Source organism: Passer domesticus, chromosome 8 (genome assembly GCF_036417665.1).
Source record: "Passer domesticus isolate bPasDom1 chromosome 8, bPasDom1.hap1, whole genome shotgun sequence".
Lineage (NCBI taxonomy): Eukaryota > Metazoa > Chordata > Aves > Passeriformes > Passeridae > Passer > Passer domesticus.
The window spans coordinates 29,033,814-29,057,446 of record NC_087481.1 but is presented as its reverse complement, the minus strand read 5'-3'; the positions used below and the strand labels follow the sequence as shown (position 1 = coordinate 29,057,446).

The following is a 23,633-nucleotide window of genomic DNA, read 5'->3' as shown; positions in this document are numbered from 1 at the left end:
TCTTGTTTCAGGTACATTACCAATGAATAGTATCCTACAACAAATTCCAAAGATTGCAGTAATTGAACATGTTAAATACTGGTGGTGCAGTGAGCCTCTGGATTGCTAACAGTAATTCTACAGCGCTGTCCCAAAGCAGAAGCATGCTGAACTATGCCATTCCTTGCTGCTTGCAACTCCTGCTGATGCTGATAACTATCTACCTTCAAAGCACAGTTGGATGAAATGTAAAGAAAAAGCTAAAATAGTGCACCTGACCATCCATGCATACTCAAGTGCCAATCAGCTCAAGGCCATCTGGGAACAGAAAGGCACAGCTATTATCCTCTTTCACAGTCCCTACTGCCATTGCTAGGGTGGGATTTTTTTGAAAACACACATGCAAAGTGCATCCTGTCACTTAACTTTGAGGTTTTTTCACCATATTACCAAGGAACACTCCTCTTCCCATGCCTGGCTACACCTGGCCTGTGCAGACAGAGAATAACACCAAAAAATTCTTTTCAGAAGTTTGTTGAACTGATGGACAGAACAAGCTCAGAGCAGATCACAGCCAAGCACAATGCATGGGGAGGTGACAGCACCAGCACTCACCCCTCTGGCATAGCTCCAGTGAGTCTGTCCTGGTAGCACTGGCTGGTGCCTCCTTGACCCCAGCTCACAGTCTGTCTGTCAAAAATCTAAGTCCAGCTACAATCACTGCAATAGTACCAGGCACCAGTGTGGGGATCAGATGAGATCTTTCCAAGTTTCCAATGGGTTAGGAAGTTCCTCTAAGTAATAAAGGATGGAATATCTGCCACGTCCTGTTTTATTCAACGGAGAGCTCACAGCATGACTGAATTAAAAACACAATACTCTGAGAATTCCTCCTCTTTGGTCTCTTTATGACATTTACCTGTTAACTACACCAAAGCCTACACCCCCAAGGGAAAGATCCTGGGCTAAGCAGCAGACTTATACCTGGCTTTGGGCAGCATGTTCCTCAAGCAATCCACAGAAGAGTTTGGCTTTAACTGCTAGCAAAGCACTCCAAAACATGCTACTGTACATCCTTATCCCAGCACTCTCTCTCTGGTTTGGACAAATGGCCCCCAGGGGTCAGGGCTGCAATTTTGTGTGTCCTATGCCTGCTTCTTTTTTTACTGTGATTACTGTGAAAGTAATCATTGTGCTGTGCTGCTTAATAACAGAGTAGAAAAGCTTCTGCAGGTGCCAAAGCAAAGGTCCTGGGGCTGAAGTCATGTGGATGCACATAACACATATACCTATATCTGGTTTCTTCCTGTCACCCAGATTTGTTGATCCACTTGTCTTTATAAAAGATGAGAGGATTGGGAAAGCAGACTTTTAGCTCATAAATGTCTTGATTTTATTTACTTGTTCCCAAGTGTCACAGGCCCCTTGGACTGCCATCACCCCCTCCTCCTGTGCATCTGCCCAGAGCACAAATGCCAAAACAAACACGGTAGGTACAGAGGAGCTTCTCAGATTATTATAGAGCCTATTTTAACAGATAACTTATGGCTATGGAGCAATGTATGAGGGAAACAGAGATACACATCACACTTTTAGGAAGCTCAGAAAACTATGATACTTCTAGGAATACAAATGTCCTAGGTTTAAGTATATTGCAGAATTTCTATTATCACCCTGTTTAGAAAATCCTTGTGCCTGGATTTCAATTCAGCTTTTCTAATAAGTACCATTTAAATGGTTAACTGAAAAAAATGTTCAATTACCTTCATGAATGTGGACATCCCTCTGGTATCTGTTGTACAGATGCACAGGATTGCAGAGGATTTTGTTTACATATGCAGTGGAAAGTTTGTTGTTGTTCACACACACAGCAAACATTTCAGCAATATTTCAGCTGTAAACACCAGTTGGTGAAGTTGTGCATCCATCACTCAGTATGGTCTTTGGATGCAATGCTTTTGTTTAAGAACCTACAGTCTCTCTCAGGCAAATCTACTGGCTAGATTTCCATTATTTTATATTTAACAGTAAGTGATCAGCTGAAGAAGGGACATTTGCAAGTGTGAAAGCAAATGAAAGTGTGGGGGAGGAAGAAGGAGAGAAAATGATGAGTGCTTTACTTGAAGATCTCAGCAAAATATTGTTTGTTAGTCAACAGGATTTCTCACAATAAAATTATTCAAAGAGAAGGGACACGTCAGGGAGGACATGGACAGAGCTGTGATCACAGGAGCAGAGTTCAAAGATGGTGTGGATTCAGACTATTCAGAAATATCATAGCATGGGCTCTTCTAAAGATCATGGTCTATTTTTCAACTGACACCCACACATCAAAATACTGCCTGGATTTGGTGAAATCTAACAATCTAGTTATTGCCACTTGTAACTACTGGAGTTCAGAAGCTGAAATAATATTTGGTTAAATTAGTGTTGGTTATCTGCATAAAAGTCCTACCCCACTCTTGTCCATTTTAGAGTAAAATTTGAGGTCTGCAACTATGGATGGATGACATTAAACTCCACTGCTCCTTATATCCATAGGTGGAGATCAACTGCACTGAAAAGCTTCTGAAATAGAAGAGCAAATCTCTGGAAAAGCCTGAAAGGGAAAAACCAGCCGGTGATGTTTTCTACTATAAAGGAGGGATGTGACATAAGAAAAAAGTTTAAATGTCACATGGGTTGAGACTTGCAGAAGGTAGGGAAAAGTATTCTCCTAAGGACATATTTTTGGAACTGCTGTGGGAAATCTCTCTGCAGGCAGATCTTGCTGTGGGGGAAGCTCACACCCCGCCGTGAGGGAGGACTGGCCCATTTGGAGCTTAGGATAAACACTTGGCAGGAAAGCAAGCTCCATCAAGGATCTGTATCAGGACTGGGCATGTCAGTCCTGCAAAGATTAACACATATGCTAAGCTTTCTGCACATGAATGTTCCCACTCTAATTCATGGGTGTAAACATATGCGTGTGCGTAGAATCAGGACCTCAGTGCCTCTCTTCTCTGGATCACATGGAAGTTTTTTTGACTGTAAACGTGCAGGAAGGGTTTTGAGCAGAGCTAAACAGCTTCTGCTACAGTCCAGAGTGTTTTGAAACCAGCACATAGTCAGAAATATGATTGGTACATATGGCTTATTGTCACAGGATTCCCTCAACAAAAGTGCCCCTGATAACTAGGAATTCTTTATTTTTTTTTAATTTAATTTTTTTATTGTTACTAAACTTGTTTCTCATTTGCTCAAATGTACCTTTATATAATGGAGAATTTCCTTCATCTAAATTCAACTACACATTAACTGGTGGCATTTGGGAACCATGTAAAATTAATCTGAATAATTATTTATTTTGTTACAGTTTTTGTCAAATTACTTAAGATTGTTCACATTTTCAAGGGAATTTTTCTTACATATTCCTTACTCAGCCTAGTTCACTGATTTTAAGATTTTATCAGATATCACTATCAGTGTTCGTGTCAAGGGAATTCAGAACATTTTTTATCAGTGGATCATTATATGCAGTATGGGCTTTTTATTAGCATTCTTCCAGTTGTGACAATAACTTGCCTAATCACAGTTTTTTGTAGCCCATTTGATCTACTGATGAGCTGATGGAACTTGAATTTTGAAGCAAAATTATTAAATCAGATGTGGTCAGAGCAGTCAGTCCTTCAAGTACTGACAGTCTTGATATTCAGACCAAATGTTTTTGTAGTTCATCAACAACTTTCCTTTATAGAAGGATAATCTGTGTGCCATCTGACCAAAGCATTGATTGCAATCACGAGCAGGAAAGCTGCTCCATGTACAGCAGGAATTAGTCTTTCCAGGTCTTAGCTGACAGCCTTAACCAAGAGCATTTCTTCTACACTGGGAAACTGAGGTCTCCACACCAATTACTGCTCCCTTTTTACAGGGATTGGCAGGGGAACAACTTTGAGGAGTGGATTCTACAGACGATTTGGTTGAATCACGAGTAAATCAAAAGGAAAGATGAAAAGAATTCCTGGGAAAGTATTTATAAACCCCTGGGACTGAACGACAAGCATTGGAGATTGCTAACAGAGCTAGCAGAGGGAAGTGCGATACCTTGAGCAGTGATTTTTGAAAGTTCATGGAGAACAGATGAGGTGCCAGAGGATTTCAGAGCCACAAAATACAGCACTCAATTGAGTTATAAAAAGGGGCATCCAGGAATTTACTAAGCAATTCATTTAACTTCAATAGCAAGTAAACTATGTAAGGAGTCATAAAGGAGCCATTATGAAATCTTAGAGCAACCCAGAATAATAAATAATTGGGTGGGAAAGGGCTTTAGGAGGTCATCTAGTAATCTCATCAAAAATCTTGTAAGAGTCAACATTCAGAAAAATACAGTACTTAGATATGCACATTTCAGCTGGCCCCTTCTACACACCCGAGGAGAGAAGTCAGCCTTTGCTTGGGGAGGGGGAGCATTCCTTGAGCAGAGCCCATTTTAAATGGAGGACTTCCTTGCCTTTTCTGCAGAGCTTGGTCTCACTATTGAGTGAAAATCCTCCGAGGTGACAGAAAAAATTACAGCAGCTGGCACAGAAAATGAAAGCTGTTAAAGTTGATGATCCTCTTTTTCAAATTAATATTGCCTGGACAGAGACCCAAGTAACAGATTAACTGGGGGCGAACTGTGATAACATAAGCAGCTAATGCCACGATGGAGGCTGTGGGGGAAGAGTGTTCTGGGGAAAGGAGGCTGTAAAAAATCCCTCTCCTGCTCAAACCCAGAGAGAAACAGAGGTCAGCCTGCCTTTGGAGAAGCAAAAGAGGCTGCAGCCAGCACCAGGGCAAAGAAGAACCATGGTGGCTCCAAAATTCCCACCTGAGCTGAGGCAGGTGAGAGGAGCTCGCATCCATGCCCATCCGAGGTTGTTACTCCCTTCCCTGTTCTTCTGACAACACTCCTGAGGGGCCAAGCAAGGGGAGCTCTGCCATGGCTGGGAACAAGGATAAAGGTTACTTTTTTACAACTCGAAAGGCTCTTTAACCTTTAACTGGAAGGGTTTAAAACCTTCCTTTCAACCCATGCTTCCGTGAGCTTTTCTGCACTCACTGCAATGTTACATGACAGTATTTGGGTCTCAAGTGTTGTACTGAGTTTTGCTGAATAGTTCAGGAGATTCAGAGTGGCACATTAGATTAGGAGACTAGGATGGGGACTCTGGTGCTCAGCCTAAAATGCTGAACTGCAGCCTGACCTTGACAGAATACTACTAACCCTGAAACACCAAAGTCCCAATGTGGTACAAGAGATTTACCTCTGAGGTGAAATTCTGTGTCTTTCCTTGTGCTCACACACAGCTGCTCACCCAAGCCAACCAGCTAAACAGCATGAATACTGACTGAAGTAGCAATCTGTGACTGCAAAACTTATCTATGATGTTGCCCAGCCAGGTACATGTGTATTTTTCCCCTTAAATGCAAAATGGCACAAGGTCATTTTGAAAGGATTGAGGAAAAAACCCAGAAGTTTACTTGTCATTAGATGTAGATAGTAATAATCAAAAGCAATAATCACACCATGTGAGGAAATTGAATACAGACAAACTGCAATGCTAAATGAGAGAGGAGCACCAATTATGTGCAACAGAGTTCTTATTATATGGCATTCTGATTACCTTAAATTATATTTTTAAAGATATCCATTTTTATTTTTACTTCTAAAACAGGAAGTTCTTGTCAAGTATTGACGTCAGCTAGCCTCATCAATTGTTCCTGTAATAGCTCAACTACCACTACAGCCACAAATGCTATGAAAGAGCTAAGTACTCCCTGCACAAAGGGGATTCGGTTTGGGCATTGCCACAGTGAGTATGCGTGCCTAGTCTTTTACAGAGTTGTAATTGATATTGATTTTTTGTGGCAGAGGTTCCCTCCCGCTATGCACTGGTCTTTATTAAAAAAAAAAAAAAAGTTGAAGGCATGATGATCCGTCTTGAAAATAAATCTAATTTTTTTTCTTCTTTAGAAAATGCAGTGAATTCAGTATTTATTAGATGTGCTGGACTGACTCCATGGCAGACCTCCAGCACGGTCTGCAGGAGAACAAGTCTGCATGTGGAAGTGCCTGCACCTCTCCACTGTGCTTTTGGGGTGATCCTTTGGGGCAGCACAGCAGCACCACATGGACTTCTCTTTGGCACAAGGGCCCCCATTGCTCAGAGGCCATGCATCAAGAGCACCATGACCCACTGCAACCTGAATGAGAGGCTACCAGCTCTGACAGCCATCAGCTGGCAATGTGGCTGCCAGTTCCATGTCCCAGTCACATCCAACCCCTGCTGTGTCTCGACCTGGACCTTCCATTATTTCCTGTTTGTCTTTCCTTTATGTTTATGACCCTTATTATTACTGAGTCTGTATCCCTCTCTCTCACAGGAATCCTGGATTGCACTATTTATTTATCATTGCTCTTATTTTGGCTTTAAAAGACATCCACAACTTGGGGATGGGAGGGAAATGGAGGGAGCGGGGGAGTGGATGCTACCATGAGTACCTGGTAATGGTTCAGTGGAACACTTCAAGATGTGCCAGGCTAAACAAGAAAGGCCAGGAGAGCTTCAGAGGCCAACCAAGTCCAAGGAAGCACTTAAACTCCCTGGGGAAGTCAAGGGAAATCTACTGAAAACACTGAAATGACACTTTTGTTTCCTTCCTGTTTATCACATGAACCTAACCGGGGTTTTATTTCCAGGTGTGAAGAAGGTTTTTACCAACAGGAAGTTTCACTTGGCACCACAGAAGGGCTGGAGGATACTGGCAAGCTGGCCATGCTCAGAGTCCCACATGGCATCAGTGTGCCAAGGCCTTCTGGCATCACACATCCCAGCAGCTTCCCAAAGCCACACAGAGCCACTTCTGACCGCGCACCCAAACCCTTGGATTAATTTACTCCTCCTCTGCACCTCGAGAAGAGCTGCACGTTCACCAAAACATCTTCACTGGCCACAGATTTCAAGTGCTTTAGGATGCACTTTTAGTTTAGGCACAGGGTTCATTTATGACCAGTACCTTCACAAACATGAACATATCTGCTTCAGCTAACTGCTGCATCTACACAGAGACTTGAGATGGCAGCTGGCATCTACCCAAGCCTTATGGATAAAAACAAATGTTTTTGAAGGCACTTGGAAATGTGCTCTCCCATAAAATGTCCAGCACCTCTTGCTGAAGCCTGAACTAAAAATACTACAAGTACAGTTCAGGCTTTTGTCATTCCCACTGCCCACGGGAGCAGGATGTGCAGAGGCAGAGGATCAGAGGATATAAAAAGTTCATTCAGGAGTCTGTCTTCTTTACATTCTTAAAGTGACCTCAAACACTGTAAGCTTCCCTTGCAGTTTTGACTGGGAAGTTTGGCTTTCTCCTGACCCTCTACTAGCTGGTGGGAAGCAGCAGACAGAGCCCAGGCCATCACTTTGATGCTGCTTTCCTGTGACGCTGACAGCTCCCCCAGTTCCCATGGCCACAAATTGGCCATGCCTCCCTTAGCCCAGCACAGCTAAGCATCCCTGCAGTATCCATGTCCAAACTCGCAGCAGGGCTGCTGCCAGCTGACACCAATGTAGCTCTTGCCCACTTTTGCCAGGGTAAGGCTACCTTTTTTTTTGGTTTCTTCTTTCTAACTTTTTCTCAATCTAAGATTAAAAGCATTTCTTTCTGAAACCTGAAATCTTCCTGATAGCCCTAAAGTTTTAACCCAAGTAGTGGTGTGATTTGGAATGAGATGGTGACCATGTATAAAAGATGAACAAGATACAGAGGTTTCATTTCCTACAAATTAATTCTCTACAAGCTGTGTAAACTTTCCTTCATATAAACAAAGTCTTTACAGACAAAGATGTTAGGGTTTCCCCCCTTTCAATTATTTAGAGAAAAAACAGAAATGCAATTTTACTGTCTAGGCACTTCAACCCATACCAGCAGATTGAGAGCTGCTCTGGTTGCCTTCCACAGTGCACTTCCTCATGCTTCTAACTATGAAACAAATGTAAATAAACTTGCAAAGAAACAACCTCGTGCAGCCGGATATTACTAAGTAGTTTCAAGTTTCTACAGTAGATTGACAACAATTTGTATTTACTGCCTCCTCTCTGCCAAATGCAAATGCCATGATCTCTCACTACAAGGGGCAACATATGAGAGAACACAACTGCCATGGCAATGCCATGCTGTGATCTTCACTCCTATCACTTTTCCATGCCCTAACTTCAGGGAGGTTCCAATATTCAGCTCTAAAAATGCATTAAACAGTCATTCTGCAAAAGAGGGAGTAATCCACATTATCAAATTTAGTGGCCAGCTCTGTCCCTGCTGGACGCAGAGGTAACAGAGGGGGAGCTGCCAAGTTGCTTTGCCCTAACTCTTGCACTTCAGATCCTCTGTGAGGAGAGGAGAGCTGTCCCTCCTCAGAGAGCTCAGGCCCCCACAATTTGGAGAAGCAGCATGACAGGGAACAGAGACAATTCAACACCCTGAGGGCAGGGCATACCTGCTGGAAGGAACAGAGAGCACCCTGAAGTCTCAGTGGTGATGGAGAGATGGTGGCTTGCCTGAGGACACAGAGAAGTGGACTACAGGCTGTAATACAGGAGGCACCAGACCCAAAAACAAGACAGGGGAAGGACCTGCCCTCCAAGGAGACAAAAATAGCTTTATTTTAACCTGAGAATTTTTCTTCTTCAAAAAGTCACACAGGTAGAGCATGTTTTCTGAGAAAACATGGAGCACAGAGTCCCTGGGAGACTCCTCATGTGTGCATTTTCAGGAAACATTGCAGGTCTGCTAGAGGGCTTGACTCATAGGCCATTAGATGTGGTTTTGCCAACAGACAAACAAGTCATTGTGGACAAATATAAAGAACAAACAGAAAACAGCAGCATCATCCTTTAAAAATATTCCAGAGCACTTAATTCCATCTCATATTCAAGTGTCCAGAAGATGAATTAGAAATGTTATTTGCTGTTTTTTTGTTTTCCTTCATGGTATTAATCTAAACTAGTACATTGCACTTCATTTAAGAGGAAGAGTGTTTTCATACACCCGAAAAATATTCCTGTTTCATTAATACCACGTCTAAAAATAAACCCAGCAGATTAAAAATGAATGCTCATGACATTTGCCTACCCTTAAAAAAAATCTCCATGCCTGAAGACACAATTTCCTAGAGAAACAAGGAACACCTTCTTTAAATGATGCTGTTTAAGAAATAAAGCAGGAAAAAAGAGTCACTTGTGCTCACAGCTCCCCACACAGGTTTAACCTCTACCTTCAGGCACTTTGCAGAAGCCCATGGGGAGCATTCACACTGTGCTGCCCAGGACTGAGCACTTGGGCTCAGGCACCAGGAGCAGCAGTGCTGCCAGGCTGCTGAGAGCCCCAGCTTTGCCTGCAGTACCTGCAAGAAAACATCACTGGGAGCAGTAACTGCCTTGCTCTGCCTCATTCTGGAGAACTTCAGGATTAACTCCGGAGGGCAAAAATTCAGAGCAGAAACTTCTAGAGGAGCTATTTTGCATCAAGAATAAAATAGCATGGGAATATGTTGTCACTGCAGCCATTTGTACTTTAATCAACCTCATTGGACAGTACTACTGTTAACCTGTTCTCCTTCTATTTATGGTGGGTTCTTGGTCACACATGAGAGGCTCACATGCAGGCAGGGCTACACCTCCTTCTACGTCACTTCTGTCTCCAGCCACTGCTTCTCAGGTCAGATACAATGTGCTGCTGAGGTAACAGTCCCAAACTCTGCTTTTTCTTTTTTCCTGCATTATCTCTCTGCAGTGACAGTAATACCTTTTCTAACAGTACCAGTGGTCTGACTTTCCAGTGTTAACTGGAAAAAAAAAATACCAGCAGTGAGAATAGATGCTTTAATTCTGCTGCTCCTTAACTTAATAAAGTCAAATATGTAACAGAATCTGATTTTTCACTTTTCTTTATTAGGTACTTTATCATTTGGGCTTCATTGTCCAACCTGATTTGTTACTAGAAGATAAAGCAATTACATGCTCAAACGTGATTCACTGTAAAACTCCAGCCTGTGAAACCACAGCCCAGCAAAAGAGCTGTGCTGGCAGTACCATGGCTAACAAACATATCTTATATGTGACTCTTGGGGAGAGCAGTGACCACAGGCCTGTGCTATCCCTCTCTTCTGCTGCTCCCCAAATCTCCCTGAAGAGGCACAGAACCCAAACTGCTGAGAAACCACCACAGGGTCTGCCTGGTAGGGAGGCAGCCAGTGCATGGGGCCAAATGTGATTGAGACCAAAGGGGAGCCACAGGCAAGAAGAGGAAGAGCATGGTAACCCATGGGGAAAGCAGGAGAGAAAAAGGAAAGAAAGCCTCCCTCAACAGCTGCAGAGGGGTTTTGCCAGACAAAGAGAGAAGCCAGGCAACTGCACAGCTGCTCTCTAAATCACTGCTCAGACATGCTACATGGTCCTGACTGACTGGGGTGCAGCATCTGGCTGGCCCCTTAGCCAGTCCAGCAGGATCGGGCTGTTTCCATGTGGGGTGCAGGCAAGCAAGCCTCCTTGGGACCCCAGTGTCCTGCAGAAACCCCACCTGGCAGCCCTGCCTGCAGGTGCTTACATCACAGCATTCTGCCAGCCACCAGCTCCTCAGCACCAGGGCCAGACAGGAGGAAAGGCAGCCACTGGCCACTTGCCAGCACATCTTGCATTGCCTTAAATGCTCTGCTCTGACTACATGTCCTGTTTGCTATGAAACAAATCTAATGGAGGAAATGAACAGGATTTTGATTTTAAAAGTATTGTGTCAGGTACATTAACAGTTCTACCATACGTGTTACTCAGCTCTTCAGAGAGTGCTTGGGTTTCATTTCTGCTGTAATTTTATCAGCATCTTGCTCAAGCCTCTCTTTGGTTTCCTGCTACTTAATTTATTTTCCTTTGCAGTCATATATTGAGCCATCTACAGTGCTCTGCTGGCTGCCAAACCTCTGGAAACACATCACACCAAAGTGTTGCAGTGAGTCACCTATAGCTCTTGTTTGCAGTTTTTACTCATGTAGCAAATACCAACTCTGTGTTTAGGACCTATTACTCCAATGATTGCCTTTTTTCAGCTTAGCAGTTGCTGAGCACAGATAGTAAAAATGAAGACTTCTCTGGCAGAACAGCAGTCATTTGTCAGGTTTTAACAAAATCTCTGACACAGAGGTGGCTCACAGAAAGCAAAGAACTATTGTCTAGTTATTAGTACAATAAAGGTGAATATAAACCCAGCTGCCACCCTGGAAGCAGCAAGTCATTAAGGGGGTGCTGCAGCAAGCAGGATCAGTTCAGCTCCCCCAGCAGCAGCACTGAGGTGAATGCCATTCACCCTATTTATCAGTGGCATTACTTATTCTGTGTTACTTAGTGGTGGAATATGTGAATTTGACAGCTATATGTGGATGACAAGGAGCTAACAGGTATACCAAGTATCAGGAGCTATACATGATAAATGTAGATGATTTAAATAACTTGCAGATTTGTAAGAACAATGAGACATGAACTTCAGTGGGGGGGGGGGGGTGAAAAAGGCAGATGCCAGACTATAGCTGGGGCACACCTTGGCAGAGGATGGGTAAGTCAGGCTCACTCCTATGGAGCAAGACTGGAAGAGGAGGTTGGCCACCCACAAGTGGGTCACACTGTTGCAGATACACTAACCTCAAGACTGATTCTTCATACCTGGGGGTATGCAAAGTCAAGGAAAGCAGAATTTTACAGCTTTAGGGAAGAGGTAGTGCAGACCAGAGCCACGTAAATTGGCTAGTGTTGCTGCTGCTACCCCCAGGGAGGAAGGGGAGGTGTATTTTGGGATGGTCTGTTATCTTCCCTCACCCATAGCCACTGCTACGTGTGCCCTGATCCCATCTCACAAGGAAGATGCTACTCTGGCTCTCGGCAGCACTAGCACTGGCAAAGTGGGCAGTGAAGCCATTGTTCTTTAGCTGGGGCATTTCTCTGTGTTTGTAGTGTGCAGGAGCAGGCAGAAACACTCTCCTCTTTGGCACAGAGAAAGGCAGCAGCCAGAGAGCTTCCCTCCACCATGGGTGGGCTAGGAAAAATACTTGTCTGTGTCCCTGCACCTCACTTGTCTTCCCACCTCCAGCCTCAGCACACGCTATCTGTGTGAAAGTCCATACACAGCAGGAAAGGCTGCAAGGGGAAGGGAAAGCATTTTGTTTGCTTCAAGAATTTAAACAGCTTTTTCTGGGATAATTCCAAGATCCCTGGAGGATGAACTCCTGTCACTGAACTCTAAAAATTCAGAATAACTTTTAAACAGCTTAAGTTTTGGGGCCAAATCTGGCTACCCCAAAAATCAATATTCCACCTTGAAAATACCCACCTAAAAGGATCCTGGCTTAAGTTGGGGGTTCTGTCATAAGTAAATCACAAGCAACTTCTGTTAAAATGTTTTGAGAGTACTGGGTGTTGCAAGTGAAAGGCAGCTCCCAGGAGCCAGAACTGCGACACAAAAACAGCCATCTTACAGAAACTGGGGAGAGATATTAAAAGTTAACTGCTCCAGGGAGCCAGCAGATGTTAAATTGAGTAATTAGTTCAGTCTGGAATGGGAGAGCCCTGTCATCAGAGGGCTCCTGTCCCGTGAAGAAAGGACAGGCATTGGCCTGATGAGGTGTCTCAAAAAATTATTTTCATCAGGAGACAACACATGAGAATTAAAGAACAGTTGACAATATCACTCAGGAAAGAAGGTCATCTCTAACTGGACTCACAACTGCTCACAGGCAAAAATCACTTTCATAGGAAAGAGATAAATGCGGTCTCAGTTGAAACTAATGCAAGAGGCCCAACCCTGATGTTTTATAAAGGATGTTGACCCAAATAACAAGCAAGGAAAGAGGGTGTATGTACAGGAATAGATATACAGACCCTTGGGCCTGAGGTAGGAAGGTGAACAACATTGGCAGGTTGGTGCCTGGGACAAGGAGCCACTGCTGCCTCCACACAGCCCTGCCCAGAGCACAGGCAGGCACAGCCCGCCTCTGCCAGAGAGCAGGAGCTGCAAAAAGCTATTGCTGCAAAAAGCTATTGCTGCAACTCAGTCCTGTCCACAAGATGGGATTCACCCCCTGCATTAACCTGTGCCATGGCAGAGACCATGGGGAGGGCGGATGGGAAAACTCCTGGGGTGTGTTCCAAAAGGCGTGTGGGAAAACATCTGGGAATAGACTCTCTGTGGGTTCTCCAGGGCGAATTCACAGTAACAAAAGATCTCAAGAGGATCTTGTGGAAAAAAAATGAAGAGCCCTTCCCCCCTCAATTCTGGTAGTTTCCAGATGGGAAACTGAAATGAAACTTTTCAAAAATGTTCAGAAACCTTTTGAACCTCATTAGTTTTCATTTCATATGGCTCTGCACAAAGAAGTTTATAAACCTGCAGCTCTTTTAGATGAAGTGATGTAACGTTCAGATTATATCAATCAGAGTGGGGAGGGGAGCATTCGTCTCGGTAATATTTTAACAAAAGAAGTCATTTTATGCAGTCTTTACAATGCTTTCTTATTTCAGGGGTCATGGGAGCTGCATAACACCAGGTCTTCACAGTCTCAAAAACCAAATTACCTAATTTTGAGGAAACAATACCTGCATGCAATTAAGCTCTTAACTTTACTCATGTGAGTAGTTTGAATTGGTGGATGGAGAATACTTACAGGCTTTCAAGTCCACATGTGTAAGTTTTGGCAGGGCTTAGTTTTTAACCATGTTAATTTTGAAGCCTTGCTTTCTTTTTTTCAGCAGCAAGCTTAGAAAAACTACATGTATGCTATCAACTTTAAAAATCCTGTAAAATCAGTTTTGGAGACTTCAAGGAAATCAAAGGAAATGTGATAAAATTAAAATGCTCCCACTTAAATAAAATTTTATTTCCCTTCCAGGAACATACAATATTTAACTAAGAATTTTAATATATTCAGTAAAATATGAGCATATTATTAACCTCCTCAGAACGACACCATTTACTGTAAAGTCATTACCATTCTGTTCACTCATGTCTGGCCTCTTTGTTTCAAGTCTGTTTTCCCAGCTTACAATATCAGGTCAACAGACTCTAACATAAATGAGTAATGTGTCTGGAATTTTTCCTTGCAATACCAAACCTCAGACCAAGCTCAGGCAGAAGGGCCATGCTGTGAAAAGGATGGGAAGCAGCTTCAGCTGTACCTCTTCTCTACATTCTCATCCTGTCCCACTTTCCCTTGCAAGAGGCTCCTACCTAGGCTGCTGTCTGTCCCTGCTTCACTTCCTTCTCTCACAGCTCTCAGAGACAGCACCTGGACTTTTGGAATTCCAAACCCACCCTTTCTCAGGGTCTAGTAGACAAAAAACAATTCTGTGCTTCCCATGGCCAGTGTTCAAAAGCTGCAACAGTGACCTCAGAAGTCCAAAAACTTGTTTCTGTAAGGTGGGACAGTCAGAGGGGATCTACTCAGCTAATTAAGTATTTGTGGTCATTTCTGAGGTGCTGCCCACAGTTAACTCAGTGAAGTGAGGGAATGTGCCCACAGTCAGTAGGGCCGCATTAACAGTGCTGAAGGTGTCAGCACAAGAGAAGGATGTCAGTCTTTCCTCAGCACTTTAAACTTCTATAGGCTTCAGGTCTGGGGGAAGCTGGATGTCCTTCTGAACCATTCTGTCAGTAAATCTAGTCTTTTATACAGATATTAGCAAATAAAAACCAAGTTGTGTGAAAAATGTCAGTTCTATTTTTGCCAACTAAAACATAACAGGAAATTGTATGCTTAACATATGTGGAGAACTGCAAAACTGAACCACAGATAAGTAACCACTATTATTAAGAATGGTAAACACAGTTGCAGAGGTGAAATGGATTATGCTGCTGGATGTTTCCTTTAACATGAATTCCAGCTACAAACTTGCTTTGCATATGAAGGTTAATATAAGATTCTTACAGCAACTTAAGGAAACAGAATTGAATTCTTATAAAATAGTCGTGTATATATCCAGTCTGAATATATTTACTGATGGGAAAACATATGTATTATGGTACACAAACTAAACAAACTGTTCCTGAATACAATAATTTCAGAAACACACCAATAGCTCTAACAGGAAGAACTTGAATATGAATGTCATACAAACCAAAAAGGAAAAGAAAACCTAATTGGAGTGCCTAAGCTACAAGCTGTTTTGAATGATGTCCAGAATCTAGATGAACCAAAGCCTGTCACCCCAAATCTGAATCATAAGTGCAGGTCTCCTCTGGGATGCCCTGGAAAACCCCATGCAGAAACCACAGCTCCACCAAGGTTTGAGCCAAGGTTTGGAGTGCTCTGCAGAGTGTGCTGCAGGCTGCTGCACTAGGAAGGTGGGACACAGGGGGCCCTGGGAATATGGGCCTGGCCCCCTCTGTCAGCAGGGTAACTACATAAGTAGGGAGTCTGAAAAACACTGTTGCAAATATTTCTGTTTATCAGAACAAGATAGTGTTTGAAATCTTCTGTTTGTTCTTTGAAAGCACTCATTTTCCTAAAGAAACAGCCAACTTCTTTCCACAGCTCTGAGGCTCAGGGCTAAATATTTTCCATACTAACTTTTTTCCCCACCAACTGGTGTAGTTACTCCAGCACCTAAATCTCCCCTTTCTAAGTCACTAGTACAGTCAACATCATGAGAGGTACTGTGTGGAACAAATCATACACCTGAGAGGGGCAAGCCACTCAACCCTTTCACTGTCTCTTTTAAATTAAAAGCAAATACTACTCACACCTATAAGTTCAATTAACCTAATGTTCCAAATGAAGGAGTCCCACTCTAGGATCCTCTGCCAAAAAGGCACAGTATGACATGGACCAACAGAGATGAATTTAAGACCTTCAATTTTCTATGCAAAGAAACACTTTAATTTTTAGGAAAAACAGTGCTTCAGTCAGAATCCTTAAGGGTGAATGGAGACAGCAATGCCAAAAGCAATTTATGAGGATTTTTCCTCCAAATTCTTACTGCTGTATCCATCACACAGGGAGGGAGTGATGCTGAGTGCTCATGGTGCACAGGCAATAACCACAAGCAGGAATTGGCTGTGTTTTTCACAGACAGCCCTGAGTATTTGCTCTTTTGGAATTAAACTCCTATTCAAAGTGATGATAGGACAAAAGAATTTAGCAGGGAGAAATTAGAGCACCCAGCAACCCAGACCCCCAGCTCACGGTGCTGCCAAGCCCACAGGCACTCATGTGATGAGGACCCTCTCCCCAAAACACATCCTGGGGAAGGCTCCAAACAAAAGTTCAGGGCTATGAATCTAATTTCTTTTCAGACTGGTAATTTGTGACTCACAGGCAGGTATCTATTTTTAGGGATGGCTTCACAAGCTCCAAATGGAAGCACAACAGACTGTGGCCTCCGGCCACTTCAACAGCTCAGCTCCTGACATGAGTCCGGAAGCTTTGGCCAGTCCAACTCGGGCACAACCTGTAACTGTTCAGTGTTGTAAATACGTGCTTTAACCTATGGGTCCCCCATCACACAGGTTATTTTGAATTACAGAAGAAATGCCATGGTTTTGCACTGTTTTTCTTCTCCTTGCCTGCTCAAACACAAGTTGGAAGCCTTTCCAAAACCACTCCGTCACCGTGTCTTCCAGCACGAACTGTCTGATTTGCTCTGAGTCAGCTACATCTGAGGAGCCACAGCTGGCCTGGAAGTAAGCCAAAGACTTTTCCCTTCAGTTTTGTTGCACAATGTGATCTAAATACCCAGTCCCATCTAATTTGTTTCCTTCTGGGGTTTAAGGAAACTGTCTTTCACTTTGCGAGGTCTCAAGTTAGGGAAACATCATAAGGTCAGTGTCCAAAACCAATTCAGACAGCAATACAAATAAACACTGATTGGAAAAAGAGACTCAGTCAGGGGAAAAAAAGCAACAAACTTTTGTGACTAGACTATCACTTTCCTTCACATCATGCTCTGGAATTCAAGTTTCATCTGTTTCTATGAAAAATATGAATGAAGCAATGTATAACCAAGGAATGAATTCTTACTTGATTGTGTGTCCTGGCTTTGGCTGGGACAAAACCACAGTACTGTGTAAACTTTTCCTTCTTGGGAATTTGTCAAGATAATATTTGTCAATTTTGGTAAAATTGGGTTAAATTTCTTTTTTTTTTTTTTTATTTTTTATTTAGTGATGCTGAATCACTAAAATTCTTTAAGGTGAAGATTGCCAAGATGCTTGGAAGTCAGCTGTGGCAGAGACTGCATTAAGAAGCAGCCCAATATATTTTTTTTCACTATCTTTATTTTTACTTCATCCTCACAGACAACACATCTTTGTAAAAGCCAGCATATTTCACTAATTTCTATTTTACAACTTTAAAAAAGTGTAGCGTGAATCTAAAAATGAAATTTGATTATCCAGTGCCACAGAATTTTGAAAATAAATCATCTCTACTCAAGAGATACTGAAATATTAAGATGCTAAATTAATTTCCTTCTTGGCTCAAATTTTGAGGAAAAAGGAGTTTTTTAAAGCAGGCATGTATGCTTTTATAGTATTTTATCCATATTCTAACAATGACTTGCATCTTGGCTGACAATACATAAATTATTTTTAGTTGCAAATTATATTAAAAAGAGAGAATCTATGATGTGATTCTCATAATGGAACAAAAACTGTACATTGTTTTAAATGGGTTCTGTGCTTGCAAACATCCCTGAATTGACACTCAGATAACGGGTAGAAAACAAAAAAAAGGTCTGGCTGTGCCACACCCATCCACTAAGGGATATCTCCCAAGGGGCAGAAACTCATGTTCACCTAAAAAACAGGCAAAGAAATACAGCTTGATGCCATCACACCTTGTAGCCCAAGTACAAGAAAAATCCAGAGGAGTATGCAAGACTGCTGCACAACATCAGTGTTTCTCAAGATTTTTCAGGACTCTCCTGACTCCTTGAGTCTTGCCCAGTCCACAGCTGCTCCATGCCTTGGTGGGAGAGCAGATGCTGGAGTGGCACTCAGGGACCCAGAGGTGCTGCCCACCAAAGGCACAGTGCACACTGTCCCTGGGCAGCACCCAGGACATGGGCAGCTCCTCTCTGCTCCCCTGGAGAGGACCTCAATGATCACCATCTACATTACCTCCTTGGGGTATTTCATGCAATTTTGGAAATTGTTAATTAATGGACAGATTTTTTTTTCCCTAAAACTGGTGTCAGTGGTGTGAGGAGCACGGCACTACCAAGGAGAGGTACCCTGATGGCACTGAGCTCAACTAGCACCCTCTGTAATATACTTGTGGTGCAAGATGAAGGACACCACTGGAGCACACCTTCCTCACCTTCAACAGCCTCGTGATGACCCATGTGGAGTTGGTGAGAGACACTGTGATGTTTTAAAGGTTTCAGGCCACCTTTTGTCATAAGCCTGGTGACAGCCCAGGCTGGTGCAACACAGAGGCTTCCTGCCTGTCCTGCTCTTCCTCTGTGACCTGAATCAGAAGTTCTCATGTTGGCTGCCCTCAGAGAAGCTGGCACAATCCTCTTTCTCCAGGATTATGACTACACCTCAACTTCCATCCAACACAGATCTCCCACTTGTAACCAGAAAGTTAAGAAGCACTAACAGAAATCATCTTACCAGCAGTTTCAAAATCTAGCAAATTCCACACCAGGGTGGAGAATTAGTTTCAGTCTGACTGGTCCTCTTATTTATTTGTTTAAGGACTACTCCAGCAGTAAGCAGGGAAGAATTCCATTCCCATGCAGGAATGTGATACCAAGATCCTCTGACTTGCAGCAGATTCACCAACATTTCTTGGCATCCTCCATCATGAAATGCCAGCAAGAAGCCTATTCTATACCTCACAGCAAACAGCAAGATCTTTCATACTGCAAAGGAATAATTTAACTATGGAAAATAAATTTACCTTTTCATTGAAAATTCTACTTTGAGTATAGCCAACTGAACATATTTCCACATAAACTGGTGATAAATGGAGAGGAGGAGCTTGCAAGGAGAAGTGCCAATTTGCCTGTGCCCGAATCAAAGCAGTTGCTCCCTGAAAGCATTAGGGCAGCAGCATGCGCAGAAGCACATTGTTCAAATGGAGTTCCTATTGCAAAAATAAAAGCTTGCACATGGTGAAAATGAGGTGGAAAACGTTACATTCTTTTCCTCATTAACACAGTGGGACAGCAATATCAGAGGTGTTAACTGGCAGGTGTGTTCATACAGAACTGTTCATTCATTGTATGGTGTAGCAGAGAACAGAAATCAGGTTTAAAAGTGAACATGGACCAGGCTGGGTCCTACGGCCATAATTTGTTACTGTGCATAATACATATTGTTCAATAGCACTGTATAACCTTTTCTCATGGATTTTAACTCTTGCAGAGGTACAACACGATTTCTAGAGGTCAAGTCCTCAGAATAAGAGTCAGGGCTGAGAAGGAGAATATTCAGTGTAGGCAGTAGCAGTGAGCACCCACATGTTGCAGCCCTGGCTCATGCTCCCAGGGCTCCCTAACACGCTAACACCCCCAGGCTGCACTGAAAGGACGTGTGGGTGCTGCCAGACCTTTCCACCCCAACAGCAGAAATAAGGCGACAAAGAGTTTTTAAGGGGCTCCTGAAGACGCCTCCAGGATTGCAGGTGTTTAAAACCTTAGCATGCAAAGGCTCCAACAGATCTAGGAGCACCTGCTGCAATCATGGAGATGACCCCAGAGATCTAACTCGTCTCAGCAACCTGTCTCAAGGGTTGATCCATTTGTTTCTCTCTGGATGAATAACTTTTCAGACAGCTCATCTAAGACAAATCCATCTTGTCTATGCATGCAAGTGTAGAATTGGCCAATTTATAAAAACAGCAAGAAATTAACAAGTCCAGTGATACACCTTAGAAATAATCAACTGCACTGACTGGGGCTTTTCCTCAGTCACCCACTTGTCCCAAATATGTCATTACTACCAGCGAGCAAACACCAACTTTGTAAATGCTGCCATGCCCAGGCTCATTTCAAACTATTTTCCTTACAATAAAATCCTTTTCATTCTTTGTTCCTTTCTTTTTTTTTTTTTTTACACAGGAAATAAGCTATAATATTCTTTTAATGACTCAAAAGATATTGTTTCTATAACCTTTTCACTCATCATGCAGGGGCTGGAGTGCTTTACCTAAGAGCCCTTTTGCTGTGCTTTTTTCAGGTTGCTGTTGTTGCAGACCTGTGCCATGAACCAGATCTTAAGACAATATAAAGGAAATTGTTGCCAAATTGGCTAGTCCTTACACCAGCACTAGAACAGAATCTGATTCCAAAGTTTTAAAGAAAATTCATGGATACAGGAGACACTGCCCTGGATTTCTATGTGCCAGGACTGGACTGATTTGAAGTAGCAGGATGCTGTCACCCACTGTCAGCCAGCTCCTGCCCTCTCAACAGGAACTGAACTGGACTCTTCACTCTCTCCGTCACATTTTGGCTGAATAAAGAATTTTTCAATCAGGGTGGGATGGGAAAATTAAGAGCCTTTTAGGAATGACATATCCTGAATTTCCAAAAGCTGTCTAGGCCAGCCCAGAGTCTAGCCAGCTGGTGCACTCATCCCCAGTATTTACACTGACAGTGGAAACATGCCTGGAACACCTGCAAACAATTACATGTCTGACCCTCTCACAGTGAGGCCCTGCAATGCAGGATACTGCCATTCACACTGCACATTGCAGCACCTACTGCTCACTTCCCATGCAAAACATCCACACTAAACTTACTTCATTATAGCTAATTGGCACCCAATTGAATTCTTTTAAAAGGTGTGTTTTGCAATATCTGTCATCTCAAAGCTTCCCTTACCATGTGGAAACATCTGTCTTCTCTGTGGGTTGAATGTAAAGGTTTTCTGCTTCCACATTATATATATACACCAGAGAGTGTCAGAGCAGAGTAAAACAAGGGTTCAAAATTTCATCATGCTCTGCTATTGACCAACCTGTCAGTTCCAGTTCTGAGGCCTCCCATATCCATATTTTTTTTCCCCACAACTCCCATCCATCCAAAAGCATCTCCTATGCCATTGTCCACTTTCAGTACCTCATTTGTCCAAACCAAAACTCCAACCTCAAGTCCTACACTTGCACTAAGTGCTCTGCCTCCTCTCTTATTCCTGACCTAGACCTGTGTTACCAACTCTCACTTGATCTCAGCACAGCCCAACTTTCAGTGTCAAGACTTGCTCCTGCCCAGGGCTAGGAAGCTCACACCTTGCCATGGTGCTTACAAGTGGAGTTTCAGGCAGGAACAGTCAATTCTCACAACCACACTACTCTGAAAAAGCCCCTGCACATCACATCATTTACACAACTAAGAAAAACCACCAAGAACCAGGCCTGATATCCATCTATGATCTCTGCTTCCCTCCTCTACTACTTTAGTTCTGCAAGGCAAGGAAAACATTGTCATGTATGTCTCGCTTCCCTCAGCAAGAGCAGATCCTGGACTGACATGGAAAGGATTGCTGTCACCTCAAAATAATCCTGGCACAGGAAGTGTATAGAAAGGTGGTTTAGAAACAGAAACATTAGGAGGAAAACAGAAACCAGCAACCTGGCTGGTGTGACAGAAGGCATGAAATGTCAAGTCTCCCCATATTTACAGACTCATGGAGTTTCTGGGCTTCAACAAATGCTTCAGTAAGAGAAAAAAAAAAGGAAAAAAAAAAGAAATAATGGAGTCATCAATCTATAGCACATGAGACTAATGGAAAGAATGACTGGATCAGAACAGTCAAACCACACTCTAGTTTCTTTAGCCTTATATTAGGATCTTTCCTTCCTTCTCTCACATATAGACTTTTAAAGTAACATTTTGAATCTAAATTCTTGCACATTAAGTGTGAAACATGAGCAGATAAAAATACATGGAGTTGAACAGTACAACAGCCCTGGACTTTGGCTGAACCAGCAATTGGGCAGCCTACATTTTGCTGTGTTCCTTGATGGGCTGCGAATAGACACTCATACAAGTCTTATTTGTTGTCCTTCCTCATACAGGCTTGAGTAATGAAAAGAGAAACAGCATATAAAACAACTCTGCCTACTCTGATGGCTGAATTGAAAAGTTTTCCTCCAAGGAATTGGTTAATTGAGAAAGCAGGTTAGAAAAAAAGTGGCAAGAAATATGACTGTAATCTCTCTGAGACTAGAAAATGTATTCCGTTGACTAATAAGTAACAGGAAGAAACTTTACATTTCCATTTACACTTGCATTTCCAGTTATGTAGTTACAGAAGAAATTATTAGGAGGGATTTTTATTTGTGAACTCTCAAATGAGAAGACAGAAAACAGAAGAATATTACAGAGTTTGAACCTAAAGATAAAATACAGATAGTGCTCAGGAAAAGATGCCAACTTGCAAATGGCAGAAGGAGAGACCAAGATCACAGCTCACTGTCCTCTACCACCTGATGGGAGCCAGTAAATGGTTATTCCCTTTTGAGGACACTGTTTGTGAGGTTAGCAGCAGACCAGCCTGGTTGGTGAAACAGCAATGAGCAAGAGAGCTGTGTAACGCTCAGGTCACACCTGCTGGAGTCACCCTTTAGCCTTAAGTTTTCTGAACTGTCCCTCTGAGTCTTTGCAAGGACCTGGACCACTGCTCATAATTATCCAAATTATACAAATCTCCTCTTAAAACAACACGCATCTTACTAAAATATCCCTGTAACAAGTAGTAAGTGCCCCAGCAAAGCAGCTCATTCTGGTACTGAAATAGCAAAATACAAAACCACAAAATCCAACAAAAAACACTTGTTTAGCTGAGGAAAAATACTATCATGAGTGCTTGGGAGTCTGAGTTGCACTCAGGGCTTATTGGAGCTACAGCTGCTCCCAGTGAGTTATCCACCAAAACTCCAGTGGAAACAGTGGGAAACTCCCAGAAGCGGGTCAGCAGTGTACAGTGTGGCACAGAGGCAGAGTGGTGGACTGGATCCTTCAAGTCCAGCTTGTTCAGTGTGAATACCTTACATGAACTACTTACACTTTCCCTAAGCCTGGCAGGAACAGGGGAAAGAGGAAAAAGGTAACCCATAACTCTTTTTTTAAAAAAGTTGTATTAATTTCATGCAATAGATTGAAAGTATAAATGTCAGAATTTCATGTGTCTGCAAAGTGAAAGCTGGTTTCTACACTACCTGTTTGAATCAAAACATGTATCTAGTTTTGGTATTAGTGGAAAGAGAACTGATCTGTCACTCAGTAGATTATTTGTGGTGTTTTACTATTAATATTGGGATTTTGCATGCCAGTGCTGGACTGTTCAGGTCCTGCTGCTCATGAAGCTTGGGCTTTTGGATGCATTAAGAGGAGACTGCTGAGTCCTGATGATTTTCAGCCATTACTTGCCAAAATAAATGGCAGCAAGATCAATATTGCTTGGCTTGACACTCATAAGCTATGTTCAGGTTGTACTTTGCTGTTTGGGCTTTGGATTGAGGATGGAAAAACACAAACAAAAAGGTAGAAGAAAAGTGACCACAGCCTTTCAAGGCACCACAAGCCGGGAGGCAAGACAGATGAGACTGTCAGTGTCTTGGACAACAGGTTTGGACT

At 42.7% G+C, this 23,633-nt stretch overlaps 1 protein-coding gene and 1 long non-coding RNA gene across 6 annotated transcripts in view; one reads left to right on the top strand and one right to left on the bottom strand.

Moving 5' to 3' along the window:
- The window catches only part of RTKN2 (rhotekin 2), a 171,186-nt gene that overhangs the window by 93,461 nt on the left and 54,092 nt on the right, over positions 1–23,633 (bottom strand). The window lies entirely within an intron of this gene.
- On the top strand, positions 10,640–19,154 carry LOC135306303 (uncharacterized). 4 transcript variants are annotated; one of them, XR_010367106.1, is made up of 5 exons: positions 10,640–10,801; positions 10,938–11,010; positions 13,569–13,675; positions 16,552–16,725; positions 18,422–19,154. It is a non-coding gene; the product is annotated as an uncharacterized LOC135306303 (long non-coding RNA). The 4 variants fall into 4 exon arrangements; XR_010367103.1 differs by having other exon boundaries at positions 18,240–19,154; XR_010367104.1 differs by having other exon boundaries at positions 18,212–19,154.